This window comes from Xyrauchen texanus, chromosome 34 (genome assembly GCF_025860055.1).
Source record: "Xyrauchen texanus isolate HMW12.3.18 chromosome 34, RBS_HiC_50CHRs, whole genome shotgun sequence".
Taxonomy (NCBI): Eukaryota; Metazoa; Chordata; class Actinopteri; order Cypriniformes; family Catostomidae; genus Xyrauchen; species Xyrauchen texanus.
The window spans coordinates 25,870,780-25,891,996 of record NC_068309.1 but is presented as its reverse complement, the minus strand read 5'-3'; the positions used below and the strand labels follow the sequence as shown (position 1 = coordinate 25,891,996).

General features: G+C 47.3%; 1 pseudogene; it reads right to left on the bottom strand.

The window, feature by feature from the left end:
• Positions 1-17,834: 17,834 nt before the first annotated feature.
• LOC127627561 (uncharacterized) lies at positions 17,835-20,314 on the bottom strand (annotated as a pseudogene).
• Positions 20,315-21,217: the final 903 nt, after the last annotated feature.

Here is a 21,217-nt window from a genome sequence, read left to right as displayed (position 1 = left end):
CGCTGGGTGCAAGCGATTCATCCGGTCAGATCGTGGACGTGCCACCGAGTTCTACGGGCTTGGTACCTGAGAGAACACGGGATGATACTGACTCAACTCGGAGATTGTAGAATCTCGCAAAAGTGTTAGGTGTTGCCCAGCCCGCTGCTCTACAAATGTCTGCTAGGGCAGTGCCCCTAGCCAGTGCCCACGAGGACGCAACACTCCTGGTGGAGTGGGCTCGGACCCGCGAAGGGGGGGCACGGCCTGGGTGTGATAAGCCAGGGAAATGGCGTCGACAACCCAGTGGGCGAGTCTCTGCTTGGAGACAGCATTTCCTTTCTGCTGTCCCCCAAAGCAGAAGAAGAGCTGCTCAGAGCGTCTGGTGCTGTGTGCGGTCCAGGTAAATACGTAAGGCACGTACTGGACACAGCAGTGAAAGGGCTGGGTCTGCCTCCTCCCGGGGCAGCACTTGCAGGTTCACCACCTGATCCCTGAAGGGTGTGGTAGGAACTTTGGGCACGTAGCCCGGTCACGGTCTTAGGATCACAAAAGTGTCTGCCAGACCGAACTCCAGGCAAGCGTCGCTAACAGAGAATGCATGCAGGTCCCCGACCCTCTTGATGGAAGCGAGTGCGATCAGCAGGGCGGTCTTGAGAGAGACTGCCCTGAGTCCAACTGAGTCAAGCGGCTCGAAGGGGGGTCTCCGGAGTCCCATAAGCATGACCGAAAGATCCCAGGAGGGAAAAAGGTTAGGCCGGGAGGGAGTCATCCTCCGGGCACCTTTTAGGAACCTGACAATTAAGTCGTGCTTACCAAGAGACTTGCCGTCTACCGTGTCGTGGTGGGCCGTGATAGCGGCAACATACACCTTGAGGGTGGAGGGGGACAGCCTCCTCTCCAGCCTCTCCTGAAGAAACACGAGCACTGACCTAACTGCGCACTTCTGCGGGTCTTCGGCTCGGGAAGAACACCAGTCCGCGAACAGACGCCACTTCAGGGCGTAAAGATGCCTGGTCGAAGGGGCTCTGGCTTGGTTAATAGTGTCTATGACGGCCAAAGGTAGGCCGGCTAGATCCTCCACGTCCCGTCCAGGGACCAGACGTGGAGATTCCAGAGGTCTGGATGCGGATGCCAGAGCGTGCCCCGTCCCTGAGAAAGAAGGTCCTTCCTCAGGGGAATTCGCCAGGGAGGGGCTGTCATGAGGAGCGTGAGATCCGAAAACCACGTCCGGTTGGGCCAGTAGGGGGCCACCAGAGTGACTTGCTCCTTGTCCTCCCTGACCTTGCATAGCACCTGTGCAAGAAGGCTCACTGGGGGAAAAGCGTACTTGCGCAGCCCCGCGGGCCAGCTGTGCGCCAGAGCATCTGTCCCAAGGGGAGCCTCTGTGAGGGCATACCAGAGCGGACAGTGGGAGGTTTCCTGGGAGGCAAACAGGTCTACCTGGGCCTTACCGAACCTGTCCCAAATCAGCTGGACAGATTGGGGGTGGAGCCTCCACTCTCCGCCGGGCAAGGTTTGTCTTGACAGTGCGTCCGCTATCACATTGAGGTTGCCGGGGATGTGAGTGGCGCGCAGTGACTCCAGTCGCTGCTGACTCCAAAGGAGGAGACGACGGGCGAGCTGTGACATGTGGAGGGAGCGTACTCCGCCTTGGCGGTTTATGTAGGCCACCACCGTGGTGCTGTCTGTCCTGACTAGGACATGCTTGCCACGAATCAACGGAAGAAATTTCTTTAGGGCAAGAAAAACGGCCAGCAGCTCTAGGCAGTTGATGTGCCAGCGCAGCGGTCCTCGGTTCCACCGGCCTGCGGCTGCGCGCCCGTTGCACACAGTGCCCCAACCCAACTTGGAGGCGTCGGTTGTAACCAGAACGCGACGGGACACCTGCTGCAAGGGTACTCCTGCCCGTAGAAAGCAGAGGTCTGTCCAGGGTTTGAAGGTTTGGAGGCAGGCAGTGGTAACTTCCACGCCGTGTGTGCCGTGGCGCCATGCTTGTCTCGGGACTCGAGTCTGGAGCCAATGCTGAAGTGGTCTCATATGCGTCAACCCCAGTGGTGCGGCCACCGCGGAGGATGCCATATGCCCCAGGAGCCGTTGGAAATGTTTCAGAGGGACCACGGTGCCTGGTTCGAAAGAAGCAAGGCATTCCAGCACTGACTGAGCACGCTCGTTGGAGAGACGTGCTGTCATTGAGACTGAGTCTAACTCCAAACCGAGAAAAGAGATGCTCTGGACTGGGGTGAGCTTGCTCTTTTCCCAGTTGACCTGAAACCCTAAACGGCCGAGGTGCTCGAGTACCTGGTCTCTGTGTGCACGTAGTAATTCCTGCGAGGAGGCCAGAATGAGCCAATCGTCGAGGTAATTGAGTACGCGTATGCCCGCTCCTCGTAGCGGGGCAAGAGCCGCCTCTGCGACCTTCGTAAAGACGCGAGGGGACAGAGACAGGCCGAAGGGGAGGACCTTGTACTGATACGCCTGGCTGTCGAACCATAGAAAGGGTCGATGTCGAGGGCGAATTGAGACGTGGAAGTAACCGCCCTTCAGGTCTACCGCTGCGAACCAATCTAGATGCCGGATGCCAGACAGAATTTGTTTCTGGGTAAGCATTTTGAACGGGAGTTTGGACAAGGTCCGATTGAAAACTCGCAGGTCCAAGATCGGTCGTATGCCGCCGCCTTTCTTGGGTACAACGAAGTAAGGGCTGTAGAAACCCTTCTTCGTTTCGGTCGGAGGGACAGGCTCTATCGCGTCCTTGATTAGAAGGGAGGCGATTTTCTCGCACAGGGAGTGGGCATGTTCGCCGTGCACTGTGGAGGAACGAACGCCCACGAAGGGGGGCGGAGACCTGGCAAACTGAATTGCGTAACCGAGTCGGATGGTCCGGTGCAGCCACCGTGACGAGCTGGGCAGTGAAAGCCATGCCTCTAAGCTCCGTGCTAGGGGCACCAAGGGGACGAGTATTTTGGACGTACCCGGCGGGGCTTCGCAGCGGTGTGGAATAGGTAACGCGGCGTCGGGAGGTGCTGTGGCGTCCCGAGGCTCTGGTGCTGAGAATAAACTCAAAGCACTTACCTTGTTCCGCGCACCCGGCAGGGGGCGGGTTCGTGACTGAGGAGGAGGTCTGATGCTGGCGTCCTCTGGACTCGTCTGAACCGGCCAGCCGGGGAACAGTCGTGGGGCTGAGGGCGGAAGCACCGCATCCTGGGCGCCGAGACTGTTGAGGCCTGAAAGCAAGGTGCCGTGAGAACGGCATTTGCGGGCCATGTGACCCAGAGGTAAAGGAAATAGCTCTTTTATTGAGAATTTGGGTACCGCAGCCCCCGTCAGGGGGTGCGGCAAATGAAAAAACAAAAGATTCTCCTCCCGGCCCTCCACCGGGGGACGGAGCGGTCTTACCATCTCCGGAGCTAACTTCTCGTCCTCTGGGTCCGCTGTCTCAGGGACGCCTGGGAGCCTTCCGGGTCCTCGACGGGGTCCGTGAGGCAGGGGGCTTCCTGCGGTACGCTTCCTGCGGTTTGCTCGACGCCGGGGCTGAGAGCTGGGCCCAGGTTGGGCCGGAGAAGAAGGTCTTCTGGCCGCGGGAGGACACCCTCGGTGAGCAGGTGGGGCCTGGGCCGTGGCGGCAAGCTTGCGGCGCGGCATGATGTGCGAAATGGCCTCCGTCTGCTTCTTCACCAGGGAGAACTGCTGGGCAAAGTCCTCAACGGTGTCGCCGAAGAGGCCGAACTGGGAGACAGGGGCGCTGAGGAAGCGAGTCTTGTCGGCTTCACGCATCTCAACCAAGTCCAGCCATTGCTGACGTTCCTGGACCACCAGGGTGGCCATCGCCTGCCCGAGAGCCTGCGCTGTGACCTTCGTCGCTCTCAGGGCGAGGTCGGTCACTGAGCGCAGTTCCTGCAGCGTGTCGGGATCAGGGCCACCCCCGTGCATGTTGCGAAGTGCCTTGGCTTGGTGGACCTGCAGGAGAGCCATGGCATGCAGGGCGGAAGCGGCGCGTCCGGTAGCACTGTAGGCCTTCGCGGTGAGCGAGGATGTTGCTCTACAGGACCGGGAAGGGAGTACAGGGCGGCCCCGCCAGGTGGTAGTGCTTCCAGGACATAAGTGGAGCGCAACAGCTCTATCCACCTGGGGATCTCCGTGTACCCGTGGGCGCTCCGCCGTCGAGGGTGGCGAGGGCGGATGAGCAGGTGGCGGTGCGACGAGTGGAGAGGGGTGCTCTCCACGAAGACGTCAGCTCATCATGCACCTCCGGGAAGAAAGGAACCGGGGGGGCGAGGCTGTGAGCGGCGCCCCACGCCCAAGAACCAATCGTCCAGCCGTGATGGCTGTGGGGAGGATGGAGGGTTCCAATCCAGGCCCACGCTGTTGGCTGCCCGGGAAAGCATATCGGACATCTGCGCGTCGGCCTCCTCCTGGGCGTGCAAGCCCGAAGGCGTCAGCCCAGAGGAGCCCTCAGCGTCAGAGCCCACGCCCTCCGATGTCGCGGCGAACTCATCTGCTTCCATCGCAAGAGGGTAGGCAGACTGGCTGTGAGGCAAGTCGCCGCCACCTCGAGCGGGGACGGGAGTCAACGAGCGTGCCGGGGCGTGGGTGGTCCGAGGGGGCGTACCCGGCGGAGCTGCACCCGCTGCCATCCCCGAATCGCCTCCATCGCCAGCCGCATCATCCTCAATCCCGTGGGAAGAAGGAGCGACGTGGGGGGCGGCTGGAGTGGCTGCTACGGTTGTAGCAAGCCACTCAGCGTCGCGCTTGCTTACGGTTGTAAGCAAGCCGCGACCGCAACGTTGTCATGGTCATGTTCTCGCAATGAGAACATGAACCATCCACAAACGCAGCCTCGGTGTGATCGCTGCCCAGACACACGAGACAACGCCTGTGGCCGTCGGAAGCGGAGAGTACTCTACCGCATCCAGAAACAACACAGGGGCGGAAAGGCATCTTTAAAAAGATGCGTCCTTAAAAGGACGTTCAACGCCGCTGTGTTTTTGCTCTTTTAGAGGAAATTACTCTTTTAAATAAAATCACTCTTTTATGAATGAAAGACTCGTGAGAGATCTTTCTTATCTGCAACTGTCGATGCGCTCAGAGGCAGGAAGTGCACAGCCATGCAAACAGGAGAAAGCCGCTGTTGTGCACCGTAGAATCCAACAGCATGCAGCAGAGGATAGCAGGAACTCGGTGTGTAATACGCAGCAGTCTGCAAACACGACCATCGGCTCCGAAGAAATTTTCTGAATGAACTCCCGTATTTGCGCCGCTTAAATACCCGTATGTCCGGGGGCGGGACATGCAAATACTGGTTGCCAACTCTCATTGGCCTTTTTTCATAGATCAGAGGTGGATATCGGCGCTCAAGTGAGACCCCTAGTGTCGCTTCTCTGACACAACGTGGAGAGAGCGACAGAAGGGGAAATAATGTCATTGCAAGTTAGACTTTTTGCTATATGGCAATAGCAACAGTCACAAATCTTTAGAGAGTTTTGGACCTGTATCTTAGAAGCAGCTTCTAAGACAGTTTATATAAGTTAAATAAAATCAGCAGTGTTCATTATGTTTGTTGTCCTAGTTTTGTATTGTAGCACTTTTCTTTTAGAACAGAATTTGAGCAGTGCTGTTTTCTGAAGCAGGTTACAATCTTTTTTGGAGAGCTACAGTCCATTACTGTATGTGACAGGAGCAGACAGGTCATAGACAGTTCAATCAAATAAGGAGATAAGTTGGTTGTCCCAGTGGAGCATGCAGGGATCTGGTTGTCAGGGGCAGGTGCCCCATGCAGACGACATGGGAGGCAGGTCTTTTCTACACTCTTTGAAGATATTGCAGGATTATTATTGAATTATTATTATTGAGCAATTTGTCATATACAAACAACATGGCAACAACAATACATCTTTGCATTATAACAGTAGGATCAGGTGCATAAAAGGACAAATCAAAACATACAAGAAATAATAATAATAATAATAATTATTATTATATATATATGTGTACATTTAAAGGGCTAGGGCTTTTTTTGTAAATCATATTCTTCTATTATGCTAAAAAGTTTTATTGCATTTTTTTTTCATCACCCACGGGGCATTTCCCTGGGTGACCATTGAATACTGAAAGTTACATCTGAAATCTCATCTCTTTACACTGGCTTTTGAGTCTGACAAATGAAATATAGGACACAGTTTTGAAGTGTTTGTATTTTAGACTATTGGTGTTTGTGGTCATTTTGAAATGTTATGTTTTAAATTGTATTACACACCATGAAGCACTATAGTGAAGCACTTTGGTCAACTCAGTTGTTTTAAATGCAATATCAATGAAGATGAGCTGAGATTAAAGCATAATGCTGGGATTTTAGTTATGTAAATATATATTTTACATGTGCTGCTAATCCATGTGGTTCACAATGGATTAGCACTCTGCTTTTTTTCATCTCATACAACGTGAAGTTTCTCAATGTCTGTGGAGTTTCTAGTGGATGAGCGGTCAGATTTATTTAGAGGTCATGAATTGAGAAATAACATTTTCCTGGATCTTTTGAAATATATTAATTCATAGCACTATATAACATACTGTAGGTTTCAGAACTCAAAACGTATTTGTTATTTAAAAAAAGGCTTTATTGAAACCAATATTTCGAAATGACTCGTTTTCTAATTCCTCGTCTGTATGCGTAATAGAGATGAATACATCAGCACAAATGTGTCTCTGCATAAACAGGTCAACGGCTACTTTTTCATCTTCACCTCTTTGGCCTGCCCAAAGATGTCTGCAAAGTTAACAAAACTTTGTGCAGTGCCAGGCTGTGGAAAAATAAACTCTTTGCTTCTGATTGCTAATGATCCTAACATTAGGAAAATAAGGCTGACATTTATTTTTATGTCCAGGATGGCGAGAAAATTGTTTGTTTGTTCGCTTCATTTTACTGTGGATTTTTTTTCAAACAAGACACAGTTTGATGCAGGCTTTGCAGAGACACTTAAATTAAAAGTTGATGCAGTGCCAACTACATTGGACCTGACAGTAATGTTGCAACAGACAAGTGTGAGTATCCATGTTAATTGTATTGCTTCATATGTTACAGACTTTTAGATATGTACAGTACTTAATCTTAATATTAGAACTATTCATGAGAAACTATTCGCAAGATTTATGTTGTTTAGTTTTCTTTTGATTTGAGCATTGTGATTTCAGTCGAACACTCGTTTTAATGTGTGCTTAGTGTATCTTGTCACATCCAACTTTCAATAATAATTGCCCGTTGCATGTTGTCATTGTTTTACTTGAATATTGCTTGCAGAGTGCCAATGATATACCTTTAGATTACTGATCGCAATCTATTTAGGCAATCTCTTTACTTTTTAAGAAAAACATGACTCATTGTAATGATCAACGTATGCGTTTGTCACTACACTGTATATGATGAACAATGAATATATGAAGAACGACAAACACCGGTAAGTTTTATCCTGTATACGTTTACATGTTGCACCATAAGTATATCCTTTGACAGTTATAAATGTGCTATTACCAAGTACTTAACTTTAGTTGGCACTGTCATGCATTACAAAGCATTTGTAAAACACGGAAATGTTTCAACGTTGGAAGATGCCCCAAATATGTAACAAGATAAACACAGTTCCCCTTCTGTCACTCACTCGAACTTGTGTTGATTGTAGTGACACAAGGGGTCTCTTCTGAGAGCCTCGAGTACCTTGAACTTGAGAAAAGGCCAATGTCAAGTTGACAGACAGAATTTGCATGCCCGCCCCAGACATATGGGTGTAAAGGGAGCGGGCGAGCGAATGCCAGACAGATTTTTTCTTCAGAGCTGAACGGTTGTGTTATCAGCGAGCTGTAGGACACACAACTGTTTCACCCACCTCTGCAAGAGAGCTTGCTGTTGGATCTGATGGCGCATTCCAGCGACTTTCTCCTCTCTGCACGCCGTGCAGACTCTGCCCCTGGGCACTTCGACAGCGCTTCTCTCATAAAAGAGTTGACTTCTTTGAAAGAGTTTATTTTCCACTAAAAGAGTTTAATTCTGGTAAAAGAGCAACATATACAAGCGAGCGTTGAACGTCCTTTTCAGGACACGTCTTTTTAAAGATGCCCTTCCGCTGCTGTGTAGTTCCTGGGTGCGGTCGATTTCTCTCCACTTCTGACGGTCGTGTGCCTGGGCTGCGAACACATGCAGACAGTTTTTTATGAATGATTACGTTCTCAGTGCGAGAACATAACCATGACAACATTGAGGTCATTCGGGTTGAGTGCGGCTAGCTTCGCGGCCAGTCACCATGGGCGTCCCCCTGCGGTGCACCCAGGAAGCCAGACGTTTGCTCCGGAGCTGGTAGCAAGACCACTCCGTCCCCCGGTGGAGGACCGGGAGGAGAACCCTTTTTCTTCGCCGCACCCCCCTTTGGGCTGTGGTACCCAAATTGTCAAAGAGCAATTCTCTATAGACATATACCTCTGTCTATAGCCCGCCCCCTGCCGGGTATACGGAACAAGGTAAGTGATTTAGAGTTTTTTTCTCAGCACTCAAGCCTCGGGATGCACCTTTGCCTTCCGACGCACTATTACCTGCTCCCCCCTGCCACGAGGCCCCACCCGGTACATCCAAAAGATTGTCCCGTTAGTGCCCCTCGCACGGAGCTTAGACGCATGGCTTTCCCTTTCCAGCTCGTCACGATGGCTGGCCAGGAAAAATCCATCAGTCTCAATGTCAGCACACCTCACAACCGAGCGCGTGCAGTCAGTGCTTACGTGCCTGACTCAAACAGTTCCAGAGGCTCCTGTGGCATATGGTATCCACGGCCGCGGTCACGCCACTCGGGTTGGTGCATATGAGACCGCTCCAGCACTGGCTTCAGACTCGAGTCAAGAGATGGGCATGGCGCCGCGGCACATACCGTGTGTTTATCACCCCTTCCTGCCGTCAGACTTTCAACCCTTGGACAGACCTCTGTTTTCTGCTGACAGGAGTCCCCCTTCAGCAGGTATCCAGACATGTCATGGTCACCATAGAAGCCTCTCAACTGGGTTGGGGCACCATGTACTACGGGCACGCAGCTGCTGGTAAATGGACGGGGCCCCGCCTGCGTTGGCACATCAACTGCCTTGAGTTGTTGGCTGTACTTCTTGCCCTGCAGAGGTTTCTCCTGCTGATTCAGGGCAAGCACGTCATGATCCGTTCAGACAACACCGCCATGGTAGCGTACATAAATCACCATGGCGGCGTACGCTCCCGTCACATTTCTCAACTTGCCCGCCATCTCCTCTTCTGGAGTCAGCCGCGTCTCAGGTCGCTGCTTGCCACTCATATCCTTGGCGACCGCAAAATGACAGCAGACGCGCTGTTGTGACAGGTCTCGCTCAGCGGAGAGTGGAGGCTCCACCTTGAAGGTGTGTGTTGCTGCTATTGCAGCCTACCACGATGCAGTAGATGGCAAGTCCCTTGGTAAGCACGACTTAATTATCAGGTTCCTTAAGAGACGCCCGGAGGTTGAACCCTTCCCGGCCAAGCCTGTTCCCCTCCTGGGATCTTTCAGTGGTCCTCTTGGGCCTTCAGAGACCCCCTTCGAGCCGCTTGATTCAGTCGAGCTCAAAGCCCTCTCCTTGAAGACGGCCCTCCTGACCACGCTCGCTTCCATCAAGAGGGTTGGGGACCTGCAAGTGTTCTTTGTCAGCGACACTTGCCTGGAGTTCGGTCCGGCAGATGCTCACTTCATCCTAAGACCACGACCGGGCTACACACCCAAGGTTCCTACGACCCCCCTTCAGAGTTTAGATCGTGAACCTGCAAGCGAAGCTGCCCCAGGAGGAGGCAGACCCAACCTCTTCATTGCTGTGTTCGGTACGTGCTTTGCGTACCCATGTGGACCGCACGCAGGGCTCTAGATGCTCTGAGCAGCTCTTTGTCTGCTTTGGCGGACGGCGGAAAGGGAACGCCGTCTTCAAACAGAGGTTAGCTCATTGGGTTGTTGACGCTATTTCCCTAGCCTATCACACCCCTCCTGCCTGCGCTGGTTGTTTAAAGAGGAGAACAGCTTGTGCACACCGAGTTCACTCTTTAGGTTTAGTGTACTTCCTAAAGTAGCACAGTGAGCTGAGACAGCCAAGACGACTGCCAAGTTATAGGTTTTAGTCAGAGTAGCCTTCTCTTTGATGAACTGAAGGGCTCCATCTACTCTGCTATTTACCCATAGCTGGGGGCCTGTTTGGGTGCGCCAGGCTATGTCGCCATGCTGGGGGCCTGCATGCCACACGTCTGGTAGCCAGACCTCTTTCAAGCCCCTGCATATCTAGCCTGGGTCCACACGGTACCCATATTCCAACAATCACCACAAGGAGGCTATGCATAGGGCTTGTTGTGGAGAGGCTATATACAGGCGGGAGAGACTGATGTACTTGGCTCTCATTTCACGGTGCTGAAGACAGTGGTGCTATCCAGTGGCGAAGTCAGAAAATGAGACACTTCGCCAACACACTAGTCACATCGCACAGCCATTTGACAGACACATAAATAGAACACTGAACATACAGTATATGGTGGCTACTGGTGTTCGCTGGGAAACACCTGACAGAAGTCTGCATGATTACGCTGTGCCGAAGTGAGCTCTTTACCATTAACATACAGTATTGTGGATCTCTCAGAGGATCTCTTCAATAAATATTCTCAGGGAGTACATGTTTTAATGACCGAATAATTCAACATAAGTCACTGTCTCTGTTATGGATGCTAAGTGAAAAAGGCAGTATTTATACATTAACAGTACCTAAAGGGTAAAAATATTCTTGGCTTGATCTCAATATGATATTAATTATAAAAATAGGGGAACATGATATGTCCACCTTATTCATTTTTTAAATGGGTTTAATATTAATGTAATTAATATCATTTATTTAAACTTTGCAAAGTAAAGTAATGGAGCATAACTTTTCTCATAATAATTAATGAAACAAGCTCATTCCTAGCTTGTCATTTAATCCATCAAAATCTAGGTTTTACTAGCAAAGATCCTGCTCGCTCCACGGTTCTGATTTACCAGCAAACATTCTTTTGAATTTTACATATTTTGTCTGACTCTGTATCTCCGATAAAATCTAAAGTATCAAAAATTACAGTGTTTTGATGGAATAAATGCTTTCATGTGACATCTGGAAGACATTTAAATGGCTGTTCTGAGGTGAGACATAATTACAGGCATATACAGGCAATATCGTTGAATATGCTTGCTTTAGCTGATGAGCAAGAATATATATATATATATATATATGTATTATCTAAGGTTATGTTTCAGTTATATGAACTCTTTGTTATTACCTTAAAGATTTGAAAAAAATCGAATATATTTGATCAAAACATCAGTTAACATTCATCTCATTGTGCTAACAAAATACTTAAAGGGGTCATTTTATTCAAAATAAAAATCTTTCTTGAAGATATAGTTTATAATATTATAAAAGTTTTTTGAACCAAAAAAAATTAAATATTAAAAATGTCATCCTCATTCTGAACCTCTGTCAGAAACGCTTGGTTTTAGGCTGCTTCTCCTTTAAAACTTTAAATTTAACGGCCACTGTTCTGATTAGCTAACGTCACTGCATCAGAAAAATAGTATCCATGTCCCCCTGTAACTGTAAACACAAACAGTTTTAACAAGTGCCTCGACATGCATTTTTGAAACTTGAAGTTCTTTTTAACTTGGCACAGTGTCTAAATATGTGCTGGTCCTGCACAAGATGCTGAAAAAACAGCAAGACGCGATGACATTCGCCAAAGACATTCATCCAGCATGTGTTTACACAGGAAAACAACGATGAGATTTTTAACAAAGCAGATGCACGCAAAAATACGTTCAGTGTGAATGACCTCTAACTCATCCATTCGCGCATGTCTGTGAGTGAGAGTGCGGGCATGAAACAAGTTTGGTACGCCTGTTTATTTTTTAATTGATTAAAAACCCTTGGTCCTAATGAAAAACTGTCCCGAACCCAGCCCGAATCCCAACGGTTTCATTTTAGATTGGGGAGGAAGTTTTTTGTTCTGAAAATTACAGCAGGCCTTTCTAGTACAGTTACCTCTTAAATGTCTAAATATCATGGAACATTTTATTCTCAATTTCATGACCAATTTAACTTAGCATTTTTTAATTCACTGACTTCTTGAAAATTGGTTTAATGTTTTGATTTCATTAACATTTTAGAATTTCATTTATTCAAGCAATAGAGCACAACAGAAGGGTTAATATCTCTACAGAGAAACTGATTTTTAATGATGATGAACAGATTAATTCCCTTTGAATAAGATCCACAAATCAGGCTCTTTTCCCCCCTTGTGTCAAACATTTCTGAGCACAATAAGTTTGAGAATAGTGAGAATATTTCCAGTAGCATTGTCACATTCCCACTGCTGATACCATAAGCATGTCAATCTCCCTATACTCTTAAAGCATATTTTTTTATACTAATAAGTAATTGTCATCAATCAATCTAATAATCATTCACAATGTCTTCATAAAGACATTAAATACACAGTCATTATTGATATCAATTCCCCCTTTGTCTTTTTTTTCTTCTTCCAATTTCCATGTACTTTTTTGGTTTAAGTCAAAGTTTGTAAAGTTATGATTCACATCAGAGCTAGTTGGCTTGATTCATGGCTTAGAACTCTTTATTGAATGCTTTATTTACCAATATGGACAAAATTAGTGTGAAAACAACTTCCGGAACAAAGGCCGCTGAAAAACTGGGCAGTCACTGTTGCACTTTGTTGCTGAATCAGCACAAATCTAAACAGTTTTCCCATCAAGGATGAATAAAAACAAATTCCATAGATTACAAAGACTCCTATGCAAGGCATCCTTCCAAAGTCACAACATGAAGTTTCTAAAGTTGTTCTGTCAAGTATAATACATTCATGATTATCATAAAAGACTGAAAACTAAGTCTTAAAAGTCTGTCAATACTGGTGTAACAGTTCGGGATAGGAGAATGCGGGAACCGGAGTAACAAACAACCGAACTTTATTCAAAGTGAGAACACACACACACACACACACATACACACACACACAAAATGAATAAACTTTGCAGTACACATTAATATTCACATTTTTGCCAATGATGCATTACTTTTTAAAACCTTTGCTCTTCTACACATACAAAATGGAAGTTCATTTTAATGCACAGATGCAGAATGTACATTTTTGTTACACAGATCAATTAAGTCACTATGTTTGCCACAATGTCCATCCTGTCATCCATATCTCTGTTTTAGCAGGATACTTTTATTAGGTTATATTAGGTTCTTTCTCCTTTAGTTTATCTCCCTTCAGTGATTTTACAAAATATAGATATAGCTGAATATACTAACCTCACTAATGTACACCAGGTTCCTTTTAGACCATATTTATTTAAACTGAACAAGACAAGAGTACTCAAGATCCAGTATGTGAGATATATGATATATTCCTGCTTCTGAACAATATCCTTCTGTCCTTATGACAGTGAATCCACTGATGAAATCACCTTCACAGTTAAATGAGCTGCACTCCTAGTCACCTCCTCCTCACTTTTATGTAAAGTGCAGTGTATGTTCCAACCTCCTACACTGAGCATGTTAGCAGCAGGCCCATAGGGAAGGAAAATATAAACTGCTTCACATCACACCACATTATGTCTTTGATGCTCTGAGCTTGGACAGAATGGTGTGCAGCTTTATTCCACTTCATTAGATGTTATGAATATTATATTTTACACTTTCATTTCTGAGGCATATTTAAATATAATAATTTAAAAAATATAGTTTTCTCCAAAATCTAGGAGGCATATTTGATTTCATGGAAATTACCATTAACCCGTGAGCTTATATTAGCTTCTTATAAAAGTGAACTGCAATTTCACAACTGTTTGCAATATGTTGCCAAAGACTTTAAGTAATTTCAGTCATGACAACTCTCGAAAACATTTAGCATGTTAATGTGGGTATGACATATAGATAGGATATTGGTCTTGGTGGAATAGATCTGCTACATTACTTCTGCTGTGAGCAAGTATGGAGACTTTCTAGTGCTAGAACATACACAGACATATTGAATTAAGCATGTCCACTTGATGCTGCACAGTTACAAAAACACAAGACACGCTGCTGCACAACTAGAGTATGAAAGTTGATTGGTTACCCAATAATAATAGATAATCCATTCTGAATTATGGTCTGTCTTCATTAACTCACCTTCATGTTGTTCCAAACCTGGAGAACTTCCTTATGTGGAACACAAAAGTAGATATTAGGTAGAATAATAGCCTCAGTCACCATTTACATTTACAGTTTTTTCCAATTGCTAACACACAATTTTGCAAACAAGGCTGGTTTTATCAAAATACTTAACACAATTCACAAAACCACACACCCAAACTGCAAAATACCTCATATATCCTGCAAAATGAAGCACTGCAACAGAAACTACACATAGCATTATCAAAATCAAACTTTTGCATGAAATGACACACACTTCATTCATATTACCAGATTTTTGCCTAACCAACTACACACTGTTGGGCATAATGAAAAGCACCCCCATCTTTAGTATGCTTTGCTATAATACTAAAATATGTATCAGATTGTAGAAAATTCTTCAGATTGTTCACATGCACAGAAATATTTGCAGATACACACACATGCTGTTGAAACATTATTTTTATTTTTTTTACCAAACAAGTCAGTGCAATATATGCACAGCAGATATATTTACATTGGACTGAACAAAAATATGCTCACAAAAAACAGTAAACTGAAAAAGAAAAAAAAAGAGGTAAGAAAAATAATTAGGCAGCATCTTGCAGCTGGATCTTCCTTTTCCATGAACTCCTCTACCAGCTCTACCCCTAACTCTCACTCTTCCTCCCCTCTCATTCTCACCCTCCCTCTTCCTCTTCCTCTCTCTTCAACATCTTCCATTGTTGTTGTAAAACAAAAGGTGCTCACCTGTGGTCTTTTCATAGTGCTTACTTCCTGAATGAAGTGCTAACCATTAACCATTGAGGTGTTTGGCCAGGTGGCACATGTATTGGCCAATTAGCTCATGTAGTGTTATTTTGAATGGCAGTGTTTTGAAATGGCAAACATGTGACTTTATGTCAGATTGTTGTGTCTTATGCAGAGAACCGTGTGCAGTGCATGAAAAAGTGCCATTTTGAATTGCAAAATGTGTGTAAAGCAGAAAATGTGTTTAGACTTTTGGAGACTTGAGAAGAGGATTTGCTCTCTGTGTGTCAGTTTAAATAATTGTGCTGTGCTTGTCATTTTAGTGTGTTAGCAATTGGAAAAACTGTAATGCACCTTATTTTTTCCATACTATGAAAGTGAATGGTGACTGAGGCTGTCATTCTGCTTAACATCTCCTCATTATATACCATTTCATCTTACACAGTGAAATCTGACACACCATGGCTTAATTCGGCTTTTTAATCCACCCACATTTGGAGCCATAGATACACATATCATTGTGGAAGAGGAGATAAAATGTCACATTTCGATGCTTGTGTAAATTAGTTTCATGAGAAGGCCCATCGACTCGTAAAATGAAGTATTTTTGCTACACCAGCAATATCATGAATTGCACATTAAGCCCCTTTTAACTGTTTTATAGAAATGTTCTCAATGGTATTTTCCATTCCTGCGGCGGTCACATAAATATATTTGCTGTTTTACGTAAAACCCTTCTGGTTCTGATTGTCAAGCAGGAGTTTAAGAATGTCAATATTTAAAGATAATTTATTGTTGTTTTACATAATGTATCTCACTTCATTTAGCCCTTTTTGTTAAGACTTTGTCTTATGTGACAGAAGAAGTGATTTGAATTAGTTTTTTGCTAGAGCTACAACATACTGATGATTCTTGGATAAGACACTTCTATCGGGAAGACACGCAGGCTTGAGTGAGGTTTAGGATGCCATTTATTTGATAAATGTAAAACAGAAAGTAATGTCTCTCTCTTTGGCGTAGGCCCCGTCCGGCGGTCCGAGGGAGTTGTGCCCGGAACCGTCATGTCCTGCCGGAGATAGGAGGCAGGGGCGAGGAGCCTACACCCAAAAAGAGAGAAAGTAGTATATTACCCCCAAAAGAGATGATCCTGTTTGGTACGAACCAGGTCTTGTGTTAGGCGTTCATTCTGGAGAAGAAAAATAGAGATGTGAGCATCAGAATTGACATGAAATTTGTGATATCTCTGGTATGGTTGTGTGAAGCCTTTGCAATGGGAAGGTTTTTTTTTTTTTTTTTTGGGCTCTCCGTTGAGGCCCCTGGTTGTGCAGGTGAGCAGCGTGGTATGCGGCACTACGTTAGGCCGGCGTTGGTGTGCGGTATCTTTGTTGAAGGACGACATTTGATATGAAAACCCTCCGACGAGGGAAGAGTTGTTTGAGGTATCTTTGCCAAAGGTGGGCAACGTGTATAAGCCATACGATAATGGCAGTGTTGCGTGCAGCCCCTTCGTTGAAGACATTTGATATGAGAACCCTCCAGCGAGGGAGAGTTCTTTGAGGTACTTTTGCCGAAGGTGGGCAATGTGTGTAACACCATACGATAATGGCGCTGTTGTGTGCAGTCCCTTCGTTGAAAGACATTTAATATGAAAACCCTCCGACGAGGGAAGATACGTTTGAGGCATCTTAGTCGAGGGTGGGCAACGTAGTGCAGCCATACGATGAATGGCGATGTTGAGTGCGGTCCCTTCGTTGAAAGAAATTAGATATGAAACCCTCCGGCGAGGGAGTGATTGTTTGGGTATCTTTGTTGAGAGAGGTGGGTGACATGCGTAGAGCCGTACGATAATGGCGACGTTGCTTGCAATCCCTTTGCTGAAAGAAGACGTTTGACTATGAAGCCCTCTGAAAATGGTGATAGAATGTGTTTTTTTTTTTTTTTTTAAATAACCTGCCGGGGTTATGGCATGCATGGGGCCGTATGATAATGACAGTGTTTTCTTGGAATGCCCTATGAGGGATGTCCTATTATAGTGCTGGCGTCATGGCGAGGGGGGGCTGGTTTGTGTAATACCTAGCGGAGGAGCCATGCTTGAGATTATGGGGCTCTGGCGAGGAGGGTTGATGTAGTTATGCACCGTTCTTGTGAGCAGTGGGTGTGCTGAGTTAAATCATGGTGAGTGAGGGATGTGATGGGAGTGGCCACTGACCACCACCAGATAGGTATGAAACTTACGGCTGATGGAGTGTTGGGCTTGTTTGATGATTTGGGTGTTAGGTCGAATATACTTCAGGTAGGAGAAGGAAGACCAGCGCCCGAGCATCTTGATAGTGGTTTCTGGAATTCCTTGAAGAGCGGCTGTAGTAGCTGCTCTGATGCGAAATGAGTGCCCCGAGAAGACGTGAGGGGAGAGGCCGCAGTGTTTGAGGGTTGTGGTGAGGTGGCTTCTGAACCAGTAGCGTGACATGGGGTCTAGGGATGGAGTGATGAAGAGGGGGGAGTCGGCAGTGAAGTGTGACCGGGTTTGCAGGTATTTAACCATGGAGGTGGAGGGGCAAAATGGGCTGGGGATTTTTGAAATGGTAATTTTCCGGCTGCACCCGGATTGGTCTGATTTTGAGTGTTTGAGTAATAGGGAGAAGAATGTGGGGAAAAGCGAATGTCGGAGAAGGAAAGGTCACGAGAAGGTGAGGAGAGCGAGCTAGTGGTGAATTGAACCCGTAAAAAGCTAAAAGAAATGTTGCTTCTAGGAGGATGTCGATGTAGTCTGTGAAGAGGCCTGATCTGAGTGAGGAAATCATGAGGTGAAGGATGTCCAAGGTGATGAGGAGCCTCTTGTCGGGGAGGGAGGGGTAGGATTTTTGGACTCATTTAAACAGAAGTCGAATGGAAGGATTGGAGAAGATGCTGGGGGTGTCGGGGGAGTGGCATCTGGCATGGAATTGAATACCGGCTACCATTTTTTTGATGGAGGAGATTTTTTGGTGTCTGGAGTGAAAGCAGAAGGAAATGAATGCGCAGACTGTGGAGATTTGGATGGGAAATAGAGGGATGCTATGTGATTGGCAGAAGGAGGAAAAGTGAGCCCAGGCAGAGTTGTAGGAGGTTAGTGTGGACTGGGCAAGTCCTTTCTGCATGAGAGTTGTGGCTGAATTAAGAAGGAGTAGTAGGGAGGGGCTTAATCCAGCAGGAGGTCTGAGAGGTAGGCAGGTAGTGGGTTTGATGCTGGCGGAGGGGCATAGATTGTGGAACTCCTGGAAACGAAAACGAGAGAGGGAGTCAGCAATGACGTTAAATACCCCGGGAATGTGTCTGGCTGAGATGATAAAATTGCAAGAAATGCTCTGCCATGTCAAGCGTCTCATGAGGGACATGATGAGGCTGGAGGAAGAACGGCCTTTGTTAATTATGGTGACGGCAGCGGAGTTGTCGCAAAAGTTTGCGTGCCCAGAGGGGGCCCCACATGATGCTGGCCATGACGATGGGATAGATTTCGAAGAGAGCGGATGAGGGAGTGTTGGAAGCCACGTCGAGGAATTCTTCTGGCCATTTCCCTGTGAACCATGCTCCTTGAAAATAACCCCCGAATCCTGCCGAGGGAGCTGCGTCTGTGAAGAAGGACATGTCGACCGGGGAGTCGGATTTTGTATTGTAGAAAAAGGAAATGCCGTTCCAGTGATTTAGGAGCTGTGACCAGAAGAGGAGGTCCGAACGGCAGCTGTCGTTGAATATTATGATATCGGAGAGGTTGTCTGTGGAATGGGCCAGCGCGAGGAGGCGGGAGATGAAGGAGCGGCCTTGGGGGATGATGTGCATGGCAAAATTGAGGTGGCCTAATAGGGACAAGAGATCGCGTTTTGAGACTGAAGCTCTCTGGGGGAATGATTTGCAGATGGACCTAATCCTGTCGAGTTTATCTTTGGGCAGGGAAGCTTGCATGTTTAGCGAATCGAGCGTAATGCCGAGAAATTCCAGGGACGTGGTGGGGCCTGTGGTTTTTTTCACTTGAGTGGGGGACGTCCACCTTGAGAAAAAGCTCGGTGAGGATGTCCAAAATGGGGGTGTGTGTCTCAAAATAATTGAGAAGGATCCAGCATAGGCCTTCCGATAGAGAGTTAAAAATGTGGGGGCTGCTTCTGCACCCGAAGGTGAGTCGGACGGCAAAGTAATATTTTGACTGCCATCTGACGCCGAAAAGGGGGCATTCTGCGGGATGGATGGGCATGATTTTAAATGCATCTGAGATATCGGCTTTGGCGAGGAGGGCGCCACGGCCGGCCTTGGTGATTAGTTGAATGACGTGATCGACTGAGGTGTAGAAAAGGGAGAATGGCTCTAGCGGGATCATGTCGTTCACGCTTGCCACGTGTCCTGATCGTGGAGCGGACATGTCAAAAATCAGCCTTTTCTTGAATATAAACCTGAATATTTGCGAGTGGCTAGGCCGATAAGATTTATCCTGAAGGGGCAGAAGGGGGGAGACCTAAAAGGGCCTATGAGATATCCTTTGCATAATTCTTTAGCCAGTAATGCGGACACGACTACAGGTTCTGCCAATGCTGACTGAAAATTTTTTAATACATGCGTATGTGATAGGGGGAGAGGACGCCGACTCGAAATCCCTGTGTCAGACCGCTTAGCAGAAAGTCTACAAAAATGAGGTCGGGATGCATGGAAAGATAATGCGAGAGAACCGAAACGTTGACTGGGGTGGAGGGGTGTAGGGTTAGAATTTCCTTGAAGAAGCCAGTTGATTTCTTTGGGAGGGGCGAAAGCGGCGTGGGCACACGGATTTCGAGTGCGGGTCCTCGCAGAAACTACAGATGTGAGAGAAAGCACAATTAGGAAATGCACACACGGATTCATTGAAATTGTTACAAATGGGCTTGCCATGATCATAGTCAATGGTGCGACCCCGAGCGTCGCGCCGCCTTGGTGATCGGTCTCTTGGCTCTAACTTGGGTACTGAGGCAGTGGGGACAGTTTTAGGGCACATGGAGGACGAGTGTCCGTGAGAGCTGCATATGGCGCAGGTAAGCGCACGGTGCCCCCCGAAATGTCTGATGAGTAGCTCGGTGTCAGAGATTGACCACTTAATTCTTATGTTATACTGGGAGATGTACATGGCGGATTTAGCTGAAAATGAATGGTGGTATTCGTAGAAAAGTGTGCCGCCATATTGCTCATTGAAATCGGCAATCAAAGCGAGGTAAGCGTCTAGTTCTTCTCTGCGCTCAGGGAAGCCGCTGCAGAGAATGTCTCTATAAACACTAAAGGCGATGACGAATTCGTGGAAGGGGAGGTTGCGCGACAGTCTGGGATCTGAAGATTTGAGAGCCACTGACATGTCCCCGCAATCCAAGATTTGGCGAACGCATGCGGGGGAAGTAGAAGAGACGCTAAATTTACGTCTTTTCCCTTGATTATTTGTGCTCTGAGCGCTGACGAGACTTTTACTGCAGCGGGAGAAACGAAACTCCTACCAAACACTAAAGGCGATGACGAATTCGTGGAAGGGGAGGAGCTTGCCAGGGAGAAGTCGGGAGCGGTGTGCAAGAGGGGAGGGATAGTTGAAGCGGCTGCGGGGTGAGAAGCTGTCTGTGTCGGAGCTGGAGAAGAGGGCAGCTGTGAAGATTCGAGGAGTGAAAGTCTGGAATCTATGTTTTTAACTGACTCGGCGATTGATCTTACGGCTTCTAGTACCGGGTCGAGGATTCCGGACGTTGATGTAGAGGCTTCGCCTGAAGGACGTCTCCGGCATGACTGCAGGATGACCGGGGTTCCGGATTTAGCAGAGCGCTTACGACCCACTATTTTTGGATCAGGGGCAGAGATTTGAGGAGGCGTGGCTGCATCGAGAGGAAGAGAAGAGCGGATCCCAAGATGTTGAAAGCCAGCTGATTCACCTGAGACCTAGAGAGATCGGGATCGATAGAAATGCCTTTGTCGGCGAGCATTTCTAGGATTTTCCTGAGCGGGCAGCGATCCCATTGAAGGTCTTGTGTACGCAGACGCTCACTGCGCCGAGGAGCTGCTTGATCTTGGACCTGAGGTAAGGACATGGTGGTCGTTATCGGACATGGTGCTGTTGAAGGTTGCCTGCGTTTTTAGTGCACTGAAACAGCAATGTGATAGATTGTGAGCAGACTTATAAAGCAATGGCTTACGTGCGATTGGCTAGGAATTACCCTGCTAATGAAGTGATGATGTACAGCTGCTAGTCTTCCTGCTAAAACTACGTTGCACTTCC